This window comes from Atractosteus spatula (assembly GCF_055471065.1).
Source record: "Atractosteus spatula isolate fAtrSpa1 chromosome 10 unlocalized genomic scaffold, fAtrSpa1.hap1 SUPER_10_unloc_3, whole genome shotgun sequence".
NCBI lineage: Eukaryota > Metazoa > Chordata > Actinopteri > Semionotiformes > Lepisosteidae > Atractosteus > Atractosteus spatula.
The window spans coordinates 321,621-341,103 of record NW_028296623.1 but is presented as its reverse complement, the minus strand read 5'-3'; the positions used below and the strand labels follow the sequence as shown (position 1 = coordinate 341,103).

At 39.4% G+C, this 19,483-nt stretch overlaps 2 non-coding genes across 2 annotated transcripts; both read right to left on the bottom strand.

Moving 5' to 3' along the window:
• Positions 1–9,516: 9,516 nt before the first annotated feature.
• trnat-cgu (transfer RNA threonine (anticodon CGU)) lies at positions 9,517–9,588 on the bottom strand. Its single transcript has one exon. It is a non-coding gene; the product is annotated as a tRNA-Thr (tRNA).
• Positions 9,589–15,204: 5,616 nt separating this feature from the next.
• trnas-gcu (transfer RNA serine (anticodon GCU)) lies at positions 15,205–15,286 on the bottom strand. Its single transcript has one exon. It is a non-coding gene; the product is annotated as a tRNA-Ser (tRNA).
• Between the last annotated feature and the right edge of the window lie 4,197 nt (positions 15,287–19,483).

Below are 19,483 nucleotides of genomic sequence, written 5' to 3'. Positions count from 1 at the left end.
TTAAAAGATACCAGTAAGGACACACAATTACTAATGCGATACTTATTGGAAATAGTCCCAAAACAAGCACGTATCGCAGCTGGTAGACCCCTGTAATAATTTTGCAGTGACAGAACACTTTGAAGATTTGCAATCTATTTAAATATGAATTTTCTAAATTTCAGTTCTCTTCACTCCCTGGCATAACTGAACTCTCACCTTCACATACTAAAGGCATTACATGCATTAGCTGTGATAATGCTTCTAAGAAGCACAGAATGACATTTAGTTTTGTTCCTCATTTCCCCCAAGAAAAAAAAAGGAGTCAATTTCCGCCTGGAATGATTGATGCCCCATCAAACATGTTTTAATATCCCCGGAAGTTTATACGGTAGAATCCTGGTTTGTGGTTTAAATTCAAGGTAAAAAAGACTAAGGAAACGAGTTGGAAACAATGTCGATCTGGGATTTTACTCATCTGGAACATTTCACTACATTGGGCAGTATGTGTCAGAGTGCAGCTCCTGGTATCCCTTCGATAGCTCAGTTGGTAAAGTAGGGAACTGTAATGGAAACACTTGGGAATCCTTAGGTCGCTGGTTTGACTCCAGCTTGAAGGAAGGTGCCTTTTGTGTATTGTAATCAAAGAGTTAAAATAGTGAATCTGTTTAATTCAGTCGTTGATCAAAAGCTCAATAAACGACGAAGCAGAGGCTCCTGTTCCAAATTCAGCTCCCATCTGATTGTCTTGTTTTGGCCAAGATCTGATCTATGAATTAAGGGACTTCTCTGTCTGCTTTGTAATTCAAAAATACATTTTGTAATGCAAATGTCAAGTTTTTTGTAGATATAAAGGTGTTCTCTGTTTTCAAAGGATAGCTACTTAATTGGCTTTATGATTTGGTATTGATTTTGTATCGTTGCATTATTAACTTTGTGCTTTCTGTGTTTTTATCGTATTGTGGACTTATTTTTTAAACAAATGCTTATAGAGGCAGACATGGCACACATCTGTTTATACCAGTGGTGAATTGTACATTTTTATTAAGTACAATCTACTGTGCACTTTTGGGAGTATAACAGGTTCGATATAAAGTGGCAAAAATATAAAAGGGGAAAATACCCCAGACTGCGTGTAAAGCCCTTGTTGTGGCTGTTGTTTTATTTTTAGATAAAAATGGCGTACTGTGCACGAAATTTTGCAGAAACACAATCTGATATTTTAATAACTATTATTTTAATATTTTGATAAGTATGAGGCCCCGGATCCAAATCTTCGGTTCTGATTTTTTAAACATGATATCTTCCCTTCCTCTTGATGTGAGCAATTCTATTTTTTCACGTTGCGATCCAAAGAGCCTCAGACGCACAGTCTAACAGTAACCAAACCAGAATGGATTCTGCTGGGAGCCGGACTGAGCTCATTCTCACTCCCTGTGCTGAAAACAGAATTATCTCTTCCCCGAACATCGTCTACAGATCACTTGTGTGCTTTTAACCTTCTCCCAGCTACAGGCGAGACTGAAGCTGGAGATGTGAAGGCACCCGCTGGTGCATCTTCTCCAAATTTCACAATTGCAACAGACTTCTCTTTTTTTAAAAAAGTAGATATAGCCCTGAAAAAAGCATTAGCTTTATCAGTTTTTACATTAATCGATTTTGAAACAAATATTCTATTTTTATTGCAATTTACATAATAATAATTATTATTATTATCGCTTACACTTATATAGCGCTTTTCTGGACACTCCACTCATAGCGCTTTACAGGTAATGGGGAATCCCACTACTGCCACCAATGTGCAGCCCCACCTGGATGATGCAACAGCAGCCATACTGTGCCAAAATGCTCACTACACATCAACAATCAGTGGGGAGGAGAGCAGAGTAATGAAGCCAGTTCATAGATGGGGATTATTAGGAGGTCATGACTGGTAAGGGCCAATGGAAAATTGGGCCAGGATGCCGGGGTTACACCCCTACTCTTTCAAGAGACGACCTGGGATTTTTAAAGGCCAGAGAGAGTCAGGACCTCAGTTTTACTTCTCAGCCAACGGACGGCACCTGTTTACAGTTTAATGTCCCCGTCATTATACTGGGGCATGAGGACCCACATGGACCGCAGGGTGAGCGCCCAGCGACAGAAACCAGATGGTACCGTGTGTCGGGCTTGGCTGCGAGCAGGACAATGACGTCACGGGGACAAAGTAGAAAAAATCAAAACAGTTCTGTAAAAGACCTGTGTCAGCTGTCGGTTAGCAGTCTGGACTCTAAATCCATCGATCTGATTTCAAATCTCTCTAACACCTGAGCTGCGGCTTCTTTCGAGTAGTTATTCAGGAGAATACTATGTTTGATTGTATAGATGAAACGTTTAATATATTCAGGTGGGTAGCTACTTCAGCATGCCTATCTGCAAAGAAACAAGTAATGTTTGTATATAAATGAATGTCTCTGACAACTTAATGTTAGTTTTTAATTTAGTTTTAGTTTTACGATGTAGGTCAGGCGTTGACATATGCACAAACACACGAAATGTCTCACTCCTGATTCAGCTCATGCTTCATACGAGTGAAGCGATTCCTCCTGCTTCTCGTACAACCATATCAGAACAGAAGCCCGTGTCACCCAGCTCTGATTCAAGAGCGACTCACATCTTGACAGGGTGCCCCTTTGGTCAGAAAAAATAGTTGTCAGAAAATGTGAGAAAAGGAAAGTTATGTACAGTAAGCTTTCACACACAGCTCTCACACACAGCATTAGAGATTGGAATCTGATTGTAAAAAAAAAACTGCCCGTCTCCCCGGCATTTAACGGTGCTGTTGCTTTTATTTTACATATTGTTAGCATTTTAATGAATTGTTAAAAGATTTATACACAAATCGCTAAATACAAAACGTAAAAAAACCAACTGTAAGCAATTGACCATTCATATTCCTGAATTTTAAATCCCTGTGTTTATCTGTGTCCAAGTGCCTGGTGCAGCTATTTTGTAAGCATACCTCAAGGAGGGCTTTACACGCAGTCTGGGGTATTTTCTCCTTTTACATTTTTGCGATTTTATATCGAACCTGGTATACTCCCAAAAGTGCACAGTAGCTTGTACTGTGTGCCCTGTTTGCCTTTGTAAGCGTTTGTTTAAAAAATAACTTCACAATACGATAAAAACAGAGAAAGCACAAACTTAATAATATAACGATTCAAAATCAAAACCAAATCATAAAGTCAATTAAGTACCTAACTTTTGAAAACAGACAACACTTTATCTATAAAAAACTTGACATTTGTATCTATTTTTGAATTACAAAGCAGACAGAGCAGTCCCTGAACTTAAAGACCAGATTTGTTAAAATCCCTTGTACCAATTTAGATTGATCTTGATCAGAACACGACCATCAGACGTGAGGGGAATTCGGAACAGGAGCCTCTGCTTCGTCATTTATTGAGCTTCTGATCAACGTCTGAGTGAAAGTTATTTATTGTCTTTGATTAAAGTACGCAAAAGGCACCTGCGTACACCTTTTACCTCATAAATTCATCGTACATTTATATCCCATCAATATAAACAATGTTATCTTTACCTAGCACAAAATGTAGCTCTAAATAAATGCAAATTTTAAAAAACATTTAAAAATTAATGCTATTCCATATATTGTAACTTTGTGGTATTTAGAATTTTTATCTGAGGATGCAGGGGAAAGTATTATACAACTGTGAAAGAGGCTCGAATTTTAATACAATTTCGATCAAAAGAAAACCAAAATCCATAAGATTTTACCGTCAATATCCCTCGATATTGACGTTCAGTTGAAAGATTTGAAGAAACTCTCAAAGAAGCAACTGCAGTTGGAGAGATTGGATTTGAACCGATGTTCGCAGCTCAATAATCCATTCGTCCTCGAAAGAAGCAAAGGTTAGTATGTTTTGAGTATCACCATGATCCTCTTCTCAATCCAAACGAAAGGTTTTATGTGATCCTGATCCCACTAGAAAAAGAGTCAATTTCCTCCTGCACTGATATCCCTTCAAATGTTTTATAAGAACTCTGGACGTTTATACAGTAGAAGCCTGGTCCATTTCTTCTACTAAACGAGACTATGGGAGTGAGTATTTTGATGTCGAACTGGGATTTAAATAAAGAGGAACACTACACTACACTACACTTGGGCTACGCGTGTGACAAAACGTTTATTTTCTGACCCCTCGATAGCTCAGTTGCTAGCTCTTAAGACTGTAGAAAAAGCAGCGAGTATTTCTTATGTCCCAGGTCTGAATCCAGTTTGAAGGATGGTGTTTTCTTGTTCCTTAATCAAAAAGTGAAAATTGCTAATTTGTCTTTCACTTTGACATTCACCCGAAAACTCAGTATACAAAGAAGAGGCTCCTGTTCTGAATAATCCTCACGTCTGATTGTTTTGCTTAGACCTTTAAAATGTACACTGTGGACTGTTTGCTCTTCCTAACACAATTAAAAAGCCGCCGACAAACTTACTGATCGGGAGTTTAGTTCAGTGATAGCGCGCACTTAAGACGCTCCGTTTTCTATCGCCGGCATCTCTGTATTCTTTTTAAACGCGATATCTTTTATTCTTCGTGTGTGAATTTCAGGGAGACTCATAAACCCTTTGTCTGTTTTAAAGATACATTATTTTAAACCAGACATAATGAAAGACGTAGTAATAAGACACACGTACAAAACACATGAATAGTAGCGGCTCTGAACTGAATGTGGTGCTGTATGGGAACGCGATGCAAACGCCAATGGCACAATGGATAACGTGTCTGATTACGAATCAGAAGACTTTAGGTTTCTACTCCTTTCTGGTTCGTGAAGAAGATTTAAACCACACTACTCAACACTGACATCGACGTGTGTGAGGTCCTACACAACCTTACTATCGACTAGATGAGTCTTCTGTTCTATCTCCGATTCTTTCTGCACATTCCTGCTATTTCACCACCGTTATTGTAGGACAACAGCCACAGACACGAGAAGATATACTATTCCGAACAAATGTCTTAAATAATCAAGTTGAAAAGGGTGACAATAAGTTTTTGTTTCTTTAACGTAACCTTACTTTTGCCTGTAAAGTTCACATTATTTTCTGTAGCCGCAAATCCTCAATATTTCTGCTGTCTCCCGAGAAACACAAGCGTGGAGTCAAATCATATTACAGTACACAGCTGATAGTAATTTAAGTAGGGAGCTGCGTCAGCATGCGTGGGCATGCTGCAAAGGGAAAAGTATAGGTTTATTCCATGCTGAAAAGAGAAGGAAACACAATGTTTCAGCTGTGGAGCCTTCTTTGATCGTGACTCGAAATAAACCTTTACCTTTACTTGTTCGTTTGATGTTAATTTATCTCCATCAAATACCTGAGTATCTAAACTCGACAGTTGCTTTCAGTAGCTAAAGACACTGCTCCAAATAAGGCTTGAACTCACAACTTCAGCATGACTCCGCTGTGCACTGCTGTATAAGTACCGCGCGCTGACCGATTGCGCCACTGGAGCTGTGCGAGATGTGCTCCTCATACAGACTGACGCTGCAGAAACAAAGGGTGAAAACGGTTTCGGTTGTGGATCCATCTCCTCATGGGGAAAAGCAACAGTAAAATAGCAAGGAAAATACAAGAAAAGAAACTGAAAGAATTGTGCTAACAGCAAAGAGGGACGGAGGGAGGTGGTCTGACAAGTAAATCAACCCGGCGGATTATTTGTAGCGACATTTTTGAGTCAATCAGCACACGGATTTCTCTTCATGTGCCTTAAGCTGTGCAGTTTGTATTTTCGATGTCGATAGGTTTCTTCAGAAGTCCAGTAAATTGACAATAATGGAGAACTAGCTGACGCACCCCGTCGTGAAGACCCTCTGTAAGGTGATTGCACGTTTCATTTTCAAGTCGCCTCCTTTACACGCAATTGCAGCCCCGACACTGAGAGAAAGCATGAGAAATGGCTTCAATTTCAATGTGAATCGCAGTACAGGCTCGATGGCTTCACATCTTCCATCGATCACATAAAATTGCAGTAAAGCGCTTTAAATATGACTCTGAAGTACTGGGAAAGATGATTATTTTGAGCGTGCCTCCCAGGGTCTGCTACGAGGCTGAAGTTGGCTTCTTATTCGCCAGCTTCTTCGCGTTTTTCGTTCCACCTTAAATGCTGCTGCTGTGATGTTATGTCGCCTTTCGCCTGTAGATGGCTCTCTTCGATCAGTACTAATACGGCTGGAATACTGCAGACATCCTCAGTGAAAGGAAATATCCAAATAAATAGCGACTGTTCAAATCATATTTTTGTATGCAATATATTTCAGAAAATCGCAAACCAATTTTGAAAACTCACCATAACACGGACTTACACTGGGAAAAGGTGATTGTACTTTCTGCTTATTGCTACGGCCTTCCCCCCCAATTATGAAAATGTCTCACAGTTCTGACACCGACGTGTGAAAGACAATGTAACAGACTATCAAAATCCTGAAGTACAAAACATTTTAATGCACCAGTTTTTTTAAATATGACCCTCTGATCTTGGCATGTCAGAATACATTGGGAAAAAGTATGGCACGAATTGCACGAATTGCAATGGCACACATTGTTGAGAATATCACTGACCTTGCCGATATTTGCAGGGGATACGAATATTTTGTACATGTTGAACTACAACACGTAAAAATTGAGCTCCTTAGTCAATATCACCGGGAATGTCCAATAATGACGAACGTCAGTAGCTCCAAGGAAACTTAGAATCGCACATGGAGTTTTATCTTTGAATGGAGGGTGGGAGAATTCATTTATACTCTCGTTGCTCATTAGCTAAATTATTTTAAAAATATGACACAGATTTGTTCGAGAAACTTGTAATCGCCTTAAAGAGAGTCTTCTTGAAGATGTGCACCAGCTAGCTCTCCACTGTCAATTGACAGGACTTTAGAAGAAACTGTTCTCATACAACCAACATACAAATTACACATCTTAAGTCACATGAAGAGAAATCCTTGTACTAAATAACATAAAACTGTCGCTGTAAATTATCACCAAGCTGTTTTATGTGTCTGACCACCTCTTTCCTACTTTGCAGAGAGCACAATTCTTTCTGTTTCTTCATCGCTATTTTACTGTCTCTTTCCCCCACGTGGAGATGGATCCACAGCAGAAACTTTTGATCCGTTCCTGTTACTCTGTCCGATTGAAAGAGCTGTATTAAAGGCACTCCCATCTCTGCAGGAAAGTTATTGCTGCTCTCAACACAATATACTGCAGCCAAATGTGATAGCGATACTGTCACTGCCTGTGGGCCACGTGTTCCTGTTGTCAGCCTATTATGTCATGTCCATCCACACCCAGAAACATTACTGCTGTAGCACAAGAGTTATACAGGCGCAGTCAATAGAGCATGAATCTCTTAATCTCAGAACTGTGGGTTCAGCCCCCACATTGGGTCCCTCTGTGTCAATTTGATCCCCCCAATCCTCCTAGCAGGACCTGATGGCGTAACAGTGATACCCAGTGCCTTATATGACCTTTACGTAATTCAGCTTTCTTTCCACTTGATTCAGATTTTGATCTGAAATCATCGGCCAAACAAGAGTTTGTCTAAATCGAGGGAGATCTGCTCACAAGCAAGTATTAAACACTTCAGCATTTACTGTTCGAATACCACATATTGTCAAAACACTGCCGCTTCTTTAGCTAATAAGTAATGGTTTTTGAGCACGCATTGTATTGTTAATGCTTATATTAAAAAAGCATAAATTCACATAATGGAATTTGGACTGAACAAAGTAGTCCAGCCCCTTTACAACATTACATACCCACTGATTAAAGCTTAAAACTACAGCAGCAGGAGTAACAATAATGGCAACAACATGTTTGGAGTTCGGCATTTCATTTATTCTGCGGAAACATCGTATCGGAATGAACTGCCCGAGATAAAAGAGTAATTGCGGCTTCAGATCGTTTTTACAGAGCATTGCGTTGTTCTGTTCATGCTGACAACACGCTTTAAATTTGTCGTTTACTGCAAGCGTTGTTTTTTCTGAAATTCCTCGCATTTGAGCCAGCACTAAAATATTTCATTCCCGTCGCTGAATACATCGTGGAAACGGTATTTGCAACAGAATGCTGTCACACATGAAACCTTTTTGTTATTCGGTTCTGAAGTTTGAAAATGAAAATAAAACGGGGATCACTTCATAGACTTGAAAGAAGTCCAAGCAGCATAAAAACCCGCGAATTCTCACAAAGGCTGCACCTTTCTTCTGCTGCTTTTATAAATCAGCCTTAAACATTTGAATGCATACCTTACTGCTGCTAATCACATTCACGTGTTTACGAAGCTTTTTTCTGTCCGTTATGTTTTTTCTAAGTAGTTTCTCCGTTTTCCTCGTACTGTGATTGTCAGCGAGCACAACAAGACTGAAACAGTGTAAAGGCAGGTAAAAAAGACAGGGTAAAACGCCTGACTGTCGGGAGTGGGATTTGAACCCGTGCCTCTATTTGGAGAGCGAAACACAAAGCTTAAAAGACACGAATCTGTGAATTTGCTGTTTTAAAACGCTCGACTATCCTGAAGAAATGGGTGCTGATTGCACCAGTTGCATCCGATTTTCCGTAACTTTAGGACGATTGATACGACTGGACGAACAAAATTTGTGGCGTTTAGCATGACATGGAAAACGGTACCGGAGCATTCGGGTCCGGACTACCAGACTCAGAAACAGTTTTTACCCCCGCACTATCAAACTATTAAACTCCCAGCCTCTCTCACTCTCACCTATGATCTGAACCTCACAGTGCCTTCTTTCTTACCAAAAACCCAAACACACATTGAAAATCTACCTCTACCATACATGTCAAAAGCTCACTCCCCATAATTTCTATCCCTTTATTTCATTCTTTTGATGCATGTTTTTGCACATAACCTGTTACCTTTTTGTTGTTTTGCACACTGCCTGTTGTTGTTTTTTGCACATCGGCTGTTGTCTCTGTCTTTCTTTTGTAATACAATTGTATTGTTGTTGTGTTGTTGTGTTTTTTTCTTTGTACTACTTATGTCCGAGAGCTAGCTAAATAGCATTTCGTTATACCATATACCTGTGTATAAGTATAATGACAATAAACTTGAACTTGAACTTGACATAGTCTTGCAGGCAGTATATACGCATGCTGACGCAGCTACCCACCTGAACTATTATTTTATCGTTTACTCGTTTAAAAAAACACGGTCTTCTCGTTCCTAAGTCAGATTTTTAGTGCTTTCGAACGTTACTTCCAACCTGGACTGACAGCTCACCCGATCTGTTTGTGATCAGACCATGGAGTGGGGGGCTGTACCAAGCGCACGTTCCTTCCCAATGCTGAGGTGATCATTCGGAAGATGGGTGTGAAGAGAAACAAGCTTTGTCGACTAAAAAACAAGGCAGGATATGCAAGAATACTAATCACTGGCGACAGTTACGCTCTCTTACTATTCAGACTCCTACATTGCGAGTTTTTTGAAGACTTTGAAACTAAAGGAAAACAAATGAAACAGGCACAGGTGGGGTTTGAACCCACGATTTTCGGTTTACGAGACCGACGCCTTACCACTTGGCCACCGCGCCTTCAAACAACATAGGAATAATGTTGTTCAAATTATTTTTTTTCTGAATCTGGTTTACATCGCCTGGAGGCAGCAACAACAATAAAAGGGATACTTAACAAGGAGATACGCTGTAGCAGTGCGACTCCAACAGATGCTCCTGAAGAGACTGGAGGTTTAAGCCAGCTCCTTAGAGCGCTTGGCCGCGTTACTCTCAACAGCGGCTCTTCAGCTCTTGTTGTTTGACCCAGTGGTTTTATAACGCGTGGAAACGACCGCAACTTCTTTTTCTGAGATGCTTTCTCTCACGTGGTGAAATCTCGACCTCTTTGGCATCTCTGGCTATAGTTCTTCAGTAAAGCAGGCTTTCACACCTCTGCTTATAGTACCCTTGAAGTCATTTTATTTTTACAGGAAGACGCATTCCCTAACGATCTCTCCTGTTTTAGAAATGCTTCATAAGGCGTGTTTGATTCAACGGACAAACAGTATACTAATTGTACAATGCAGATCTATGGGGCATTCGTACTGGATTTGACTGGGATTCTGAAATACTTCTTGCAAAGGTATTCATACTTTCTTGAACCTAGAATAAAAACACAGACCTGAAACTCCTTAGCTTCCAATCTCTGATGTTGCTCTCCTTAAACTCGGACGTGATGTTCTGCAGACGTGTGCATAATGTCCTGTTTTCTTACAGTGTAGACATTTTGCTGTTCACGCTCCGCATTCATCTGCTTTGTGCGTTGTTAGTCCGCACCTGTAACATGTAATGTCAGCCGTCCCCTGTTCTTCTATATCTCTAGCATGACTGCGTCCTGCTGCTCGGCTTTTGTTTGTAAAGTTTGAGCGAGCACCCCGTTCAGTGTCACTTTGTCACTGTGGTCAGAAAGCATTCTTGATTCTGCTTGAGCTGCTTCATGAATTCTAGCGACTTTAAGAGCTCTTTCTAAAGTCAGCCCTTCCTCCTGCAGCTCCGAGGTTCAGTAGAAGCGGTGGAAAAAGATGGGCATAAGCAAAGCTTCTCGGCGCGGCTGCCATACCCAGTGGGCATTGATTCGTCGAATATACGTATATTTACGGCGAAAATACGGCTATACGTATATATACGTCGCCTCGACGTATAATCAACGTCGAATTGCAACCGTAAAATCGACGACATGAATAAACGCATATATAACGTCGAAAACACATCTAACACAGTGCCTGAGGCTTTTTACTGTATGTATCGTGTGTGCCGCAACTAAGAGTATACGGCACTCTGCACAGTGTACGAAGTAAATTATTTTCGCAGTAATTAATTTATTATATTTACTATATTTATTATACACGTGTAAATTAATTACTGCGACACGATACATACAGTAAAAAGCCTCAGGCACTGTGTTAGATGTGTTTTCGACGTTATATATGCGTTTATTCATGTCGTCGATTTTACGGTTGCAATTCGACGTTGATTATACGTCGAGGCGACGTATATATACGTATAGCCGTATTTTCGCCGTAAATATACGTATATTCGACGAATCAATGCCCACAGCTTGGCATACAAGGGTTTTGCTGAGGGGGTCTTGCCACCTGCCCGAAAAAAACAGTAAAATGTTTGAGTGCCTATAGAGTTTCTATTTTTATTTTCTTGAGAAAAGTTGATACCATTTCCTGGACACCCCGTCCCCCATCAGTGCGCGGTGCCCGGGGAAAAATCTGTAGGGGGGCGTCTGAAATTCTGAGGGGGGGTGATATTTCGGTTGAAACGGAGCTGTACGGTGCAGCTACCCAAATGAAATCTCGTAGCTATGCCATTGATTAGTGCTTCATGATAGAAGATAACGACTAACAATGTGGTATTTGCGATGAAGTTCAGTTTCACATTTTTCGTCACTCTCACGGTTTGTATTGCCTGGAGCGAAAAGTACCATAAGCGTTCATTTTTGCAGCTACATGGACGTTCTGAATCGTTAAGAAAAAAATGTTGTAAAACCAACAGAAAGCACAGACTGCTATAACTAGTCCTAGTTATATAACGATTTTAAGTATAATGATAAACTACTGCAAGGAATCGGTCCACATGAGCAAACAGGATCATAATGTTGACACTCAATAACAACACTGATATGTGCAGTTCCTGGACGGATAGCCCTCCTGCCCATCAAACAGACTGAGTGACTGTTCGTGTCATTTAGTGTTGTCTGACCATTGACAAAGTACAACTATTTTTTTAGGACGCAAATTAAGTTAGGTAAATCTTTTTGCCCAAAACTGAAGGGGCGACATTCCTCCCTCCCCCCGTGATGCCAGGCCTGTACCCATCCTATTCCATAATGTCATTATATATAATACCATACAACAGTGACCGATCCTTACTAACTGCATGCGTTAAAATTGCACATCAGCTCATAGCAGGGGGCACATAGCCGCGATGTATTATCAATGTTAAATTTCAACCATAATATCGACAACATTAATAAACGCATACGTTGAGAAAATATCGAACCCAGCATATTTTCCGGTTATATACCACAATGCATTGCTAATATTCGTTGGTCACCATTTTGGACACGTTTTTCAAACGTAGAAGTATATCCGCAAATATCTCAGCAATCCTCTTTTGACGAGTAAGTATGAACAATAATAATAGTATCTGAATACATACAGATCTTTCTTAATATTATTTTGATTAAAATAGTACGTGAATAAGCAAAAAATGGCACATAAAAATAGTGTGAATGGGGAAGATGACACAAAATCGTTTTGCCGTTTCTCTATTCTTATTCTATGTTGTACTTTCAAACTTTGGGTACTCTTTAATTAGGACAGACTTTATTGCTCAACTGCTATGATGCAAGCCAAATTTTATACATTTATTTCAGCTTTGAGCTTAGTAAACCGTTCATTTTTTAGATTATACTAAAGAAGATATTAATCATCATTTATTTGGGAAGTAATATTATATAATTTTCTCCTAGCTGCGGTGCTGAAGTCCCACCCTACATCGACAGAAAAAGAAATAAAGGAGCACGCAATGTGTTACTTGAAAAATGCATATGCAAGGCAGGGGGCCAGGAGATCTGGACACTGAAAATAATAGGTTTTTGGTTCTAACTGTTAGGACAATTAGACAGGGTTTGCAAATACATTGCAAATATTTGTAATATTTGCATTGCATTGTAATATTTTTTTTCTTGGAAATATAGAAGTTGTACATTTTAAAATGTATATTTGAATCAAAATGTGGTTTTGAGTTAGTGTGTTAATGTAATTAGTTTGTGTTTGTCATTACTATACTGTATATTGCCATGTTACCAGAATTTGTAGCTGAAGTTTAAGACTAGTTGTGTTTTTTATGATTATTGCCCATATGTTGATTGTTGATTGATTGTATACAATGTATAATTTGAAATACATATGTTTCAGGTGTGAATGTGTATTTTCAGAATACATTTCTAAACCTAATCATTGGCTTGGTTTACTAGTTTCTACACCTATAAAACCTATCTTTGATGTATAATAGACCTCTACCTATATACGTATAATAGACCTCTAATGTTATCCGTATAATAGACCTCTTACCATATACGTATAATAGACGTCTAAAGTTATCCGTATAATAGACCTCTAACCATATACGTATAATAGACGTCTAAAGTTATCCGTATAATAGACCTCTAACCATATACGTATAATAGTCCTCTAAAGTTATCCGGAACTCCAACCATATATGTATAATAGTCCTCTAAATTTATCCGTATAATAGAACTCCAACCATTTATGTATAATGAACGTCTAAACATAGACGTATAATTGACGTATATTAGAATTTCATTCTAGACGAATTGCAGACCACATTTAGACGTCTAAGGTATGCGTTTAATAGACGTATATTATACGTCTTTTGCCCACTGGGAAGGTTGTGTAGGACCGCACACACTACGATGTCAGTGTTGAATAGCGTGGTTTAAAAGCTTTTTCACTAACCAGTAAGGAGTAGAAACCTAAAGTCTTCTGATCCGTAATCAGACACGTTATCCATTGTGCCATTGGCGTTTGTATTGCATTCCCATCCAGCACCACATTGAGTTCAGAGCCGCTACTATTCATGTGTTTTGTACATGTGTCTAGTTACTACGTCTTTCATTATGTCTGGTTTAAAATAATGTATCTTTAAAACAGACAAAGGGTTTATGAGTCTCCCTGAAATTCACACACGAAGAATAAAAGATATCGCGATGAAAGAGAATACAAAAATGCCGGCGATAGAAAACGGAGCGTCTTAAGTGCGCGCTATCACTGAACTAAGCTCCCGATCGGTAAGTTTGTCGGCGGGTTTTTAATTGTGTTAGGAAGCGCAAACAGTCAACAGTGTACATTTTAAAGGTCTAAGCAAAACAATCAGACTTGAGGATTATTCAGAACAGGAGCCTCTACTTCTTTGTATACTGAGCTTTCGGGTGAACATCAAAGTGAAAGAGAAATTCGCAATTTTCCCTTTTTGATTAAGGAACAAGAAAACACCATCCTTTGAATTGGATTCAAACCAGGGACATAAGAAATACTCGCTGCTTTTTCAACAATCTTAAGAGCTAGCAACTGAGCTATCGAGAGGTCAGAAAATAAACGTTTTGTCACACGCGTTGCCCAATGTAGTGTAGTGTTCCTCTTTATTTAAATCCCAGTTCGACATCAAAATACCCACTCCCATAGTCTCGTTTAGTAGAAGAAATGGACCAGGCTTCTACTCTATAAACGTCCAGAGTTCTTATAAAACATTTAAAGGGATATCAGTGCTGGCGGAAATTGACTCTTTTTCTAGTGGGATCAGGATCACATAAAACCTTTCGTTTGGATTGAGAAGAGGATCATGTTGACACTCAAAACATACTAACCTTTGCTTCTTTCGAGGACGAATGGATTATTGAGCTGCGAACATCAGTTCAAATCAAATCTCTCCAACTGCAGTTGCTTCTTTGAGAGTTTCTTCAAATCTTTCAACTGAACGTCAATATCGAGGGATATTGATGGTAATATCATACGGATTTTGGTTTTCTTTTGATCGAAAATTGTATTAAAATACAAGCCTCTTTCACATTTGTATAATACTTTCCGTTGCATCCTCAGATAAAAATTCTAAATACCACAAAGTTACAATATATGGAATAGCATTTATTTTAAAATGTATTTTAAAATTTGCATTTATTTAGAGCTATATTTAGAGCTTAGTAAAGATAACATTGCTAATATTGATGGAGTAGAAATGTAAGATGAATTGATAGCTTTTTCTGAGCTAAAAAAGTCCTACAACGCCTCCTGTAACAGGTAAGGACTCATAGCAAGACAGTGCTATTGCATTGCGCATTTTGCAGATACGACCAGTTTCTGCTTCTGGTGAGTGCATTTTTTCCAAACTGAAATTAACAAGAACATTTTCAAGATGCGCCATGTCCCTAAATCGTTCATCAGGACTACTATTAATGTCAGGTGAAAGCAGTACAAAGCATAAATTTAACCTATTAAGAGACTATATCTGTCAGCTACTGCTGTAAGCCATATTCAGCCAACGCTAGAAATATTACTACTCTACTACAGTAGATAAAGATAGCAAGTCCAACTTAGAAACGGATCACAAGTCGAAGACATAAACCGACGAGGGTGGGATTTGAACCCACGCGTGCAAAGCACAATGGATTAGCAGTCCATCGCCTTAACCACTCGGCCACCTCGTCTCGCATACCACTTCCCCTTGGGCATGATTTTGCTCGGCGACCAGGCTCAGCGCACATCGACCTCAGATGTCTCAGAGCGGTGTGTCCAAGCGGCTGTATAAGAATAGGTAATAGGTTTATTCCATGCTGAAAAAAAGAAGAAAGAGAACACAATGTTTCGGCCGTGGAGTCTTCTTCATGTGTGAGAGAGACAGGACAGTAGGCAAAGGTAAAGTAGCGGGAGAACAAAGGTTTGAGGGTGGGTACCCACCTGTATAAGAATAGTGTTCTGCCGGTGCTGTGGTAAAGCTGGTTAAAACACCTGTTTCATAAAGAGGAGATCCTGGATCCGAATGCCAGCGGTACCTTTTTTCCTGTCTTGTTTTACAGAACATGTAATTTGGGACACTCAAAGAGGTCTTGATTTGGTTTTATGCGTTTATTAATTTCCTTTGCAGAACAACTTGTTTTTTTTAAATCATATAGCTTGCGAAAGATGAAATGCAAGCAAATTTTTTTGTTCACCAAAAGTATGTACAAGTATGTTGATTGTTGATTGATTGTATACAATGTATAATTTGAAATACATATTTTTCAGGTGTGAATGTGTATTTTCAGAATAAATTTCTAAACCAAATCATTGGGTTGATTTACTAGTTTCTACACCTGTAAAACCTATCTTTGATGTATAATAGACCTCTAAAGTTATCCGTATAATAGACCTCTAAAGTTATCCGGAACTCCTACCATATATGTATAATTGTCTTCTAAATTTATCCGTATAATAGAACTCTAACCATTTACGTATAATGAACATCTAATCATAGACGTATAATTGACGTATAACAATAGACGTATATTAGAATTTCATTCTAGACGAATTGCGGACCACATTTAGACGTTTAAGGTATGCGTTTAATAGACGTATATTATACGTCTTTTGCCCACTGGGTACAACGAAAAAAACACAACAACAATACAATTGTATAACAAAAGAAAGACAGAGACAACAGCCGATGTGCAAAAAACAACAATAGGCAGTGTGCAAAATAACAAAAAGGTAACAGGTTATGTGCAAAAACATGCATCAAAAGAATGAAATAAAGGGATAGAAATGATGGGGAGTGAGCTTTTGACATGTATGGTAGAGGCAGATTTTCAATGTGTGTTTGGGTTTTTGGTAAGAAAGAAGGCACTGTGAGGTTCAGATCATAGGTGAGAGGTGAGGAGAGAGTGAGAGAGGCTGGGAGTTTAATAGTTTGATAGTGCGGGGGTAAAAACTGTTTCTGAGTCTGGTAGTCCGGACCCGAATGCTCCGGTACTGTTTTCCATGTCATGCTAAACGCCACAAATTGTGTTAGTCCAGTAGTATCAATCGTCCTAAAGTTACGGAAAATCGAATGCGACTGGTGTTATCAGCACACATTTTTTCAGAATAGTCGAGCTGTTTAAAACAGCAAATTCACAGCTTCGTGTCTTTTAAGCTTTGTGTTTCACTCTCCAAATAGAGGCACGGGTTCAAATCCCACTCCCGACAATCAGGCGTTTTACCCTCTTTGTGAGTTCGAGCCTCACCTGGAGCAGTATAGCCTGTCTTTAGCTACTGAAAGCAACTGTCGAGTTTAGATACTCTTAGGTATTTGACGGAGATAAATTAACATCAAACGAACAAGGAAAGGTAAAGGTTTACTTCGAGTCACAATCAAAGAAGGCTCCACAGCTGAAACATTGTGTTTCCTTCTCTTTTCAGCATGGAATAAACCTACAGTACCTTATCAGGATGGCCGAGTGGTCTAAGGCGCCAGACTCAAGGACTCCTGTCTTTTCATCGCTTGGGTGTTCTGGGGTGAGTTTCCCGAAAACGATGAATCTTAGAGACGAACGAGCAACTTTACGATGTACGTAGGTAACATACAAGCTACTTTTTCGTGGGTTTCCCAAAACCCCTCTTAATCGATCATTTAACGAGCGAGTATAAAGTACTTCTTTGTTAACCCCGCCCCTGAAGTCGCTTAGCAAAAAGCATCACAAGTCGATTGACAAACAATTGATTGACAATACTTTCATTATATGGTGTAATAAAATAAATGACTGACATGCTGTAAAAGAAAACCAAGTTTAACTGTGTGAACAGTGTATGCGTCCTGCACGACGTCTTTGATTTAAAGCAATATTTTTTGTCACGCTGCCATCGTTAGGAATCACAGTGTTTCAAGAGAAAATACTGTTGTTATTTAAAGTTGTTGGGTGTGTTGGAACTCCTTTTTAATTGGTCTTATTAACATGACATCTGGAAAAATTAACTACTAAGCTTGGCACGTGTCACTCAACAAATACAGGACCTATAATCAAATTTAAAAACAAGTAGGTCTAAGCTTTACCGTCAACAATCAAGACAGAACATAAAACGGCATTCGAACTTAAAATATTGTATGGACCGCGGGTTTCGGTACGGAATGGAACAGGCTTAGGACTCAGGGAATGGGGTTGAACAACACATTTAATAACTCGAATCGGGAAAGGTACACACACAGGGACAGGGGTTACAGCGCTGCACCTACACTAACATACACACACACGAAGGGAAGAGACTGTATCTCAGCCTCCGTCCCACTATATACAGTCCGGTAGTCCCCAGGTGCTGTTCTCAGCCCGCCCTGCGTGGCGCTACATTGTAATACATGTTACATGTTTCACGTTCTTTATGGAATTTAAATACAATTTAAACCCCACCCCAAAAGTACTAAAAGAGGGAGTATTATTAAAACATTTGATTTATGAATATGAAATTTACCCAAGATGACTAATAAATTCATAACTGTATAAATAAATGTTCTTTTTTCGAATTTCCTCTTACATAGTACAACAAAATATCAAAATCCTTAATATAAAATCTTAGTATTCTATATTTCCAGAGAATTCCCATGATGTGAATTGAATGTGCTCTGTCTGGCGATCTCTGTCGCTAAGGTTGGCGCAAGAGGTAGCCAGTTTAAGAAGCACTTAGTGATTAACGAGTGGGTCGGGGAGCACGTAGATTACGAAGGATTATAACGTTCTACTTTAGTTACGATAGGTTTTAGGAAACACTCGTAAATCAACGATCGATCTTAAGAGCGAGTTTACGATGTTCTTAGCGCTACGATGCTTTCGGGAAACTCACCCCCTGGTCTCTGAATAGAAGCGTGGGTTCAAATCTCACTCTTGACAGCCGCTCCCTTTTCCCTCTCTTGCATTTGTCCCGTCTTCTTGTGCTCGCTAACAACGACAGGAAGAGGAAAACGGAGAAACCGATTTGTGGGCACCCGATGTGCAGGGAAATGCTTCGTGAACACTTACACGTTATTAGCAGAAAATCAAATGGGGTTCGATTTCTGCCTTAAAAACTGTTTGGGGTGCCTGTAATCGAGTAAAGATTTACGGCAAGGTATGCATTTAAAGGAGAAAGACCGAAATATAAATCCAGAAGAAGATTTCTTAAAACATATTGCTGTCCGTGCGGTTTCTCCTGTATTTAATTAATTGTGGCATTGTGAAATCAACCTGTAGCCCTACGGAATGCAGAGTGACAACGACAGGAGCAGAGAGGATTATATCAGAGCTCGAACAGAGAGTTCGAAAATATAGGCAGATCGAGTTATAGAACATTTGATTTAAACTTTCCTATCTGCTCGGCCTTACTGAAGTATTTGTAGCTGTATTTCATCTTCTGTCTATTTCTATACTTTACAGTAGATAGTGTTTAGCCAGAGAAGAGAGATACAAGCGCTATACCCCCACAGCAGCCGCCGATTCTGATAACCTTAACTAAAGCAGGAAGATCAGTTTCTGCTCGAGACAGTCGTTTTCTGAACTGTAAATCTCCAACACGGGCTGGAAACGCTGTGTGTCCGGACTCAGTGGTTATATAAGAAAAGACTCAGCGAGCTGCAGGCGCGGCTCATTGCTCTGCGCTCCCCGTGCTGAATGCGCGTGTCCTCCCTCATTCATTACCTTCATACACTCCTCTCAAACCACAGCAAACTCCCGGAATATTTCGGTGAACACATACTTTATTTCCGAGATCACAGGCAGAAACAATAAACACGATGAAAACAGGAAGGTATTATGATCGTAGGGGGAAATGCACACAAATAAATTTCCTAATATCCAATAAAATCTAGTCACGTTCTGATGCTATTCTGATTTATCTGAATAGTTTTGGCAGAGTTGTTACAG